Source organism: Saccostrea cucullata, unplaced genomic scaffold (assembly GCF_032062105.1).
Source record: "Saccostrea cucullata isolate Sc308-1 unplaced genomic scaffold, CSIRO_AGI_Scuc_v1 ctg2982, whole genome shotgun sequence".
NCBI classification, from domain to species: domain Eukaryota; kingdom Metazoa; phylum Mollusca; class Bivalvia; order Ostreida; family Ostreidae; genus Saccostrea; species Saccostrea cuccullata.
In genome coordinates this window covers 7649-15296 of record NW_026936412.1, presented here as the reverse complement: position 1 = coordinate 15296, position 7648 = coordinate 7649, and positions in this window count along the sequence as shown.

Below are 7648 nucleotides of genomic sequence, written 5' to 3'. Positions count from 1 at the left end.
CCGCCGTCTGTCCCTTGTAATGATCGGGAAATAACGGAACATTCTGTCGTCAATTCAGTGTATAAATTATGAACTTACAATTAGTATGAAAAACATCAGTCAGCATTTGACTCAATTATAAATTATATTTTCTGACAAGGTCATTGCATGTATTGACCAAAGAACTTACAAAATGATGACTTTAAACGAGACTGCTGATATTCTTGTTTCATTAAATTGTACGTCAATAATTTACCTCGTTTTAGAAATTGTTCATACATAGCGCATGCTCTTACGTATCAAATCAACTGAGATATATAAACGCCGTATGCTGGTGATGAAAGTATATTGCTGTATATGTAAGTGAAATTGACGATAGAAAAGTTTAAGTCATCACGTTAATTATAAAACTGAGTAGTAAAATTGCCATTAACGTCTGTAGTATCTTTTATCTCAAGCTCCCCAGGATAAATCGTATCGACATGGGAATGGTATTTGTATCGACATGGGAATGACATTCTTATTTGACAATACGCCGTCGATATACATGTATCTTAATGTTGAGGTGAGGGCAACAGCCATTGTTTTCTTCTTTTCACACATAAGATTTTGTCCATATTCTGCTTCTTATCTATACGAAATAATAATAACAGAGCCAACTGATACATGTACCCATGGAAATTCCAATAGATAGTTGGAATACCTGGTCTCTAAAAACCACATAGATATTGTCAATCAGAAACTCAAGCATCTTTTTGATATCAACTTCTGAGTACTTGTGTGTGCAATCACAATGTGTGAGTTTTCCCTTTGATTAAAAAGCAGCTATTGGTGTTATCAAAAAGCCAGGACTTTAATTTATCATGGGGAATGGTTGTGTATAAAGTTGAAAAGTTGTACGGTTTTAAACTTTTGATTTTGGTAAAATCTTTTGATTTCAAATTGTCAAAAAGTTCTCTGGAATTTTTGACTCTATATCCACAATTAATTCACACCACTTCTTGAATATATTGTTGCACAGAATTCTTGAACTTTTTCTTTCACTGCTGTCAATATCTTTTTGAGGAGTAAAGAGAAAGGCTTGGTTTAAAATTTACTGAGAATCCCCTGGCACTCTGTACTCCTTGTCGTGATCGGTAAATACATGCAGTGAGAAAATCCGTCGACAATTCGGTGTGTAAATGATTATGATGGCCAAACAATTAGTTTGGAAAACATCAGTCAACAAGGTTTTGCTTACTTTTTAAAAGGGGACATGGACACAGTTTAAACTGATTTTTAATACCAGTTTTAATGTTTAAAATTCCTAACCAAGCCAATATTAATGATCAGCAAAACGTTGAACATCATTTGTTGATTTACAAAGGAGATAACAGAGTTTAAAAATTATCTATCCTTGATTTTGTTTACATATGGAAAACATCATGATTATAACAAAACGAGATTCAGCAAATCTCTAGATACTATCTACCTGTATTTCGAATTAACTTCTTTCTTTTAAAAAAACTGCTTTAAACGAACATATATTATGTAACAAAAACATAGAACAAGCTTGGTTTACATACAAAGGTTTGGAGTTCTCACTACATTTGTATTGTATCTCTACAACTGAAATTCAAAATTTTGATGTTCATTAGAAATACAGGTACATTACTTAAGTGTTTGTTAACATGAAAATTGGAGAACAAAAAAATGAAAACATTTAGATAAACTGTGTCCATGCCCCAGAGCCAATAATTCTGGCGGAACATTTTTTGGCGGACACACAGTTCAATGACGTTGTAGAAGAAAGATGCGAGCATTTTTCACACATACATGTACATGTTTAGAGACGTCACCATATACAAGGGAAGGGCTACGTTTACTCAGCATTAAGAGTAGATTATACGTACTGAAAACTCATCTTAAAGATAACCTTTCTTTATTTTACAAAGAATGGAAGGTAATTTTTTAGTTGAGTCTTCAGTACGTATAATTTACCTTTGGAGAGGACTTATATAGGCCATGCCTGATTTTCAATCCAATTATGTAATCTTACTTTACATAATAAAATATTTGATTAAATTAAATTAGATTATGGGGGCTTGGACAGACTTTGACTTATTGTGGAGAATGGTTTTAAAGGGTGTTTCATTTGAAAGTATTTTAGTAGATAAATGTAAATAATATTGGTTATTACATTTGTTTTAATAAACGTTTTTTTAATTGTTTTGAATGAGAGTTTTTCAATAATTTGGATTTTTTGTAGGAACCTATCGCTTGCCAATCCCGCTTCAAACACTTTTTCAAGTTCAGCCACACAAGCAACAACGGTTTCAATGCCTGGAGCGGATGAACCAACAAGTCCTATTGGTTCTCGGGTTCAGACCATTGTAGGGGACCCAGATGGACTGAGTGGTGCCAGCCAATCAAGTGGTTACGAAGAAGTTACCAGATTACCAGACACCGTCGAATATTACTCTCATACTTATGCAAACTTAAATCAATATGAGCTGCAAGTTTGACATGGTTAAATTTTGTTGCTTTGCAATCAACTTTTTCAATGATAGAAAAAAATGGACATTTATAAACTTCTGTTGTTCATATTTGCGACAGAAGAATTTTTTTTGAGCTTTTATCGAAGCAAAATGGCATTATTGTCGTCCTGTACATTCTGTAATTCTATATATTCGATTGTACAGAAATATTTCTTCTAAATCGTCTAAATTTTTATTTTGTTTTTTTTTAATCATAAGGGTTTAAAGTAAATAAAAATTAATCATGATAACACATTTTAACTGCAAAATAATTTTCCTCAAAAAATGCAGCTCATATTGCTTTTAATTAATGAAAGACAATTAAGGTGACTGAAATTTATGAATATCGACATAATTTCTATAATATTAATAAAACACGTCATCAAGCTTCTTGGGTGTATTAAGCTTTAATTTATACAATAAGGCGACCTAAATATAGTGATTACATTTGAATGAAGACTACAATATCATTAGGAATGCATATGAAAAATTGCGAAAAATATTCTTCTCAAAGCCATTATAAATCATATTTGTATTTGTAAGGAAAAACCTAGAGAAGTGTCGTTAAAAAATTAATGCCACATACAGTTTATCATGGAAGTATTCAAAAGCTTAGTTAAAGAAATCCCAATCTCGAATTTCAATATATTTCAATGTATCCGGACCGTTCACGGTAGCCTAGTGGTAGAGCGTTCGCTTCGTGATCGGGAGGTCCGGTCTCGTTCCCGGCGCCGCGTCAAACCTAAGACGTAAAAATAGGTAGTGACTGTTCCTTCGCCAAGCCCTTGGCATCAGAAGTGAAAGTCACGGGTCTCTCGGATTTGACCTTAAAAATGTAGGTCCCATGTCACGGTAGGCGCTGGCACGATAAAGAACCCTCACTGCTCAATGGCCCTGAGTGCCGAATATAGTGGACCTTCAGATATCCGGACGCCAGATATCCGGATGCTTCAGTATCCGGACGATTTTTCATCGGAACGAAATTTTAAAATGTTATTCTGTCTTGTTTAATTGGTGATTCAGATATCCGGATGCTTCACATATCCATACAAATTGACTGGGAACCAAAGCGTCCGGATAAAGGGTCCACTGTATATGTCTAAATTTGAAGCCTTTCACCGGCATACGGTGATGTCTCCATATGAGTGAAAAATTCTCGAGAGGGACGTTAAACAACATACAATCAATCAATAGATCCGAAGTAGGCTGTATCAAACTGAAATGTTTGCTGCAGACCTGACGTATGTTTGCAGCATACAAAATTGTCAACAAGAAGAAAAATCCTTGTTCGCAGATGATTACTACTGGCTGCAATCTTTCAAGCTTGCAGCAAATTTGCAGGAACCCAATGTATGTTTGCAGGATATTGCAAGAAACACACACGTCCATCTCTTGTTCGCAGCAAGTTCGCCTGAAACGTGCATGCATTTAACAACTGCATGTTTGCAAGACGTTTGCAAGAACAGGAAATTTTTATTTTTAATGTTTGAATTGAAGTTGAAAATGTTTCAGCATTTTATTTGCAATAAACAAGTATATCTCTTTAAAACATGATTGCAATCTTTATTCTAATATCACATTAATATTTTGTATATATGTTTCATTGAAATTAATGTTCATGTATGTAAGATTCCAAATCAACCATAATAAATGCCTTTATATATAGTAGCTAGAAATACTATTTCTTCAGTGTTATTTTTTAAAAGTATATGTGCAAACGACAACAATTTCTTTTTATATGTGTCAGAAAAAAACATTTCATATTACATTTTGATAAGGAATAGTATGGGGATATTGTCTTGGAACATAAAGATAGACTACAAAATTACATCATTTAAAACACCTGTGGTGTATTCCTTTATAATTAAGGTCAAGACAAAGGCTTTCCTCGAACATGCTGTCATCTTCTCTAGCCAGTGGTGTCCGATACGAAACTCTTCTCATGTGGAGAGCATTGTTGCAACCACTATTGAAATAACGACCACTATTGAAATAATTATATCAATAGTGGTTAGGAGTGCATTTCAATAAGAAACATCGTTAGTAACCACTATTGAAATACGACCACTATTGAAATAATTATATCAATAGTGGTTAGGAGTGCATTTCAATAAGAAACATCGTTAGTAACCACTATTGAAATACGACCACTATTGAAATAATTATATCAATAGTGGTTGAGAGTGCATTTCAATAGCAAACATAGTTAGTAACCACTATTGAAATACGACCACTATTGAAATAATTATATCAATAGTGGTTGAGAGTGCATTTCAATAACAAACATAGGTAATAACCACTATTGAAATACGACCACTATTGAAATAATGATATCAATAGTGGTTGAAAGTGCATTTCAATAACAAACATAAATAGTGACCACTACTGAAATACGACCACTATTGAAATAATTATTTCAATAGTGGGTGAGAGTGCATTACAATATGGTAACCATAGGTTTCAAACACAATTGAAATACGGGCACTACTGAAATAATTATTAATAGTGGGTGCGAGTGCATTTCAATATGGTAACCATAGGTTTCAGCCACTATTGAAATACTACCAGTATTGAAAGAAAAGTTTTACCGCGTCAGCAGCTTTTGAAATAATTATTTCAATATATATTGGATTCATTGTTTAAAGCACTAGTGAAATAACTAATTTAATCTATATTTAAATCTTTATTTCAAAAGTGGACATTATTTCAATAGTGGTTGCAACCTATGTTTGTTATTGAAATGAACCTCACCGACCGTTGAAATAATTATTTCAATAGTAGATGTATTTCAATAGTGGTTACTAACTATGTTTGCTATTGAAATGAACTCTCAACCACTATTAAAATAATTATTTCAATAGTGGTCGTATTTCAATAGTGGTCATTACCTATGTTTGTTATTGAAATGCACTCTCAACCACTATTGAAATAATTATTTCAATGGTGGTCGTATTTCAATAGTGGTTATTACCTATGTTTGTTATTGAAATGCACTCTCAACCACTATTGAAATAATTATTTCAATAGTGGTTGTATTTCAATAGTGGTTACTAACTATGTTTGCTATTGAAATGCACTTTCAACCACTATTGATATAATTATTTCAATAGTGGTCGTCATTTCAATAGTGGTTGCAACAGGGCATTGTAATAAAAACCATTGGCTAGCGAAGAGGACTACTAATTAATAGTTTTGCTGTTTGTGTATAGCTAAGGCTGTGTTAAATTGAAAACAGTAACCGATACGTTTGATGAAAGTTACACTGTATACACATAGCAGCAGTGCTCAAGTTAAGGCCAGACGACACATTCCTCAAAAATATATACTAGTAACTTATCCTAAGAATTTGTTATTGAAGTATAGGTATATAAGTTTCCTCACATAAATTTAGGGTACCTTACCAAATATTTAGACAAGATACCACAGGGTCACATTTCCCTTATGGGTAATCTTTTGAATGGCCTTAATCACAATTTTTGGGGTACTTATCTTTAAACACATTTTTAAAACAATGTAGAAATCAGACTGGAATGAAAAATATGAATAATTTTTGTATAATACCAAGAGATAAAAAACATAAATTTGAGGAACGTGTCGTCTGACCTTAATTGCAGCAATGTTTGCTTCAAGTACGTGTACAGCAAGGTTTCCATACTGTGTATTTGGAATTACAATGTTTGCTGCAGAAATGTTTGCACTAAGCTTTGTTTCAACGCATTTTGAAAAATTAAGCACTTTGAATATTTTTTTCAAAATGCGTTAAATTTAGGATCAAATCAACGCAATTGAAAAAATAAATTTTCTTTTCAAAGTGCGTTGATATCGACCATATTAACGCACTTTAAAAAAAAAATTCAAAGTGCGTTGATTTTGTCCCAATTTTAACGCATTTTTTTTTTTTCAAAGTGCGTTGCCACAAAGCTTGCTGCATACCTCGTGTATTTGCCGCAAACACAGAGACTTTGTATATAGATCTGGGGTTTCTTTAGGTTCCTCGTAGCAAGCTTACATCAATGTCGACTGCACCAAATTAACAGCAATGTCGACTGCACCAAATTAACAGCAATGTCTTCATGCTGCAGACTTGCAGCAAATGTTTGCAGGAAATCGGAAGGCAATATACAAGTTTGGTAAGTAAGAACTAAAATTGGAAGTCATTATACATGTATAGCAAAACAATTATGAGCTGTCTCTAGATCTTAAACCGAAAAAAAAATCAAAGAATTAAAAATTTACAACATAATAAGGCCTGCATGCAAAAACACATGTACTCGTACATACATGTTTATGTGGTAGTTGTACTTTTAGCTCACCTGAGCCGAAGAATCAAGTGAGCTTTCCTGATCAAAAATTGTCCGTCGTCTCGTTGTCGTTGTAAACTTTTCACATTCTCATCTTCTCAAGAACTACTGGCTCAGTTTCAACCAAACTTGCCACAAAGTGTCCTTTGGTGCAGGGGATTCAAGTTTTTTTCCAAATGAAGGGCCATGTCCTCTTCCATGGGGAGATAATTAATTATTGAAAAATTAATGGTATGTTTTAAAAATCTGCTTCTCCAGAACCATTGGGCCAGGAAAGATGAAACTCATGTGGAAGAATGCTCAGGTAGTGTATATGCAAGTTTGTTCAAATCATGGCGTCGGGGTAGGGCGGGGCCACAATGGCTGTTCAAAGTTTCACCAAGGAATATATAGGAAAAATCTTTTAAAATATTCTTCTCCAGATTCATTGGGCCAGAAAAGGTGAAACTCATGTGGAAACATCCTCGGGTAGTGTAGATTCAAGTGTGTTCAAATCATGCCCCCCCCCCCCCGGGGATAGGGCGAGGCTCGTCAAAGTTTTACATAGGAATACATATGGGATGAATCTTTTTAAAATCTTCTTCTCTAGAACCACTGGGCCAGGAGGAATGAAAGCATCCTCAGGTAGTGTAGATTCAATTTTTTTCATGACCCCCGGGTTAGGGTGTGGCCACAATGAGGGATCAAATATTTGCATAAGAATATATATAAGGAAAAAATCTTTTCCAAAACAGAAGTTTTTTTAGTCAAATTGATATGTACGCATCTGCAAGTAGTGAAGATTCAAATTAAATCAAATAATTGTCACCCGGGGGGTCACATTGGGAGATCAAGTAATATGTAAGTAATATG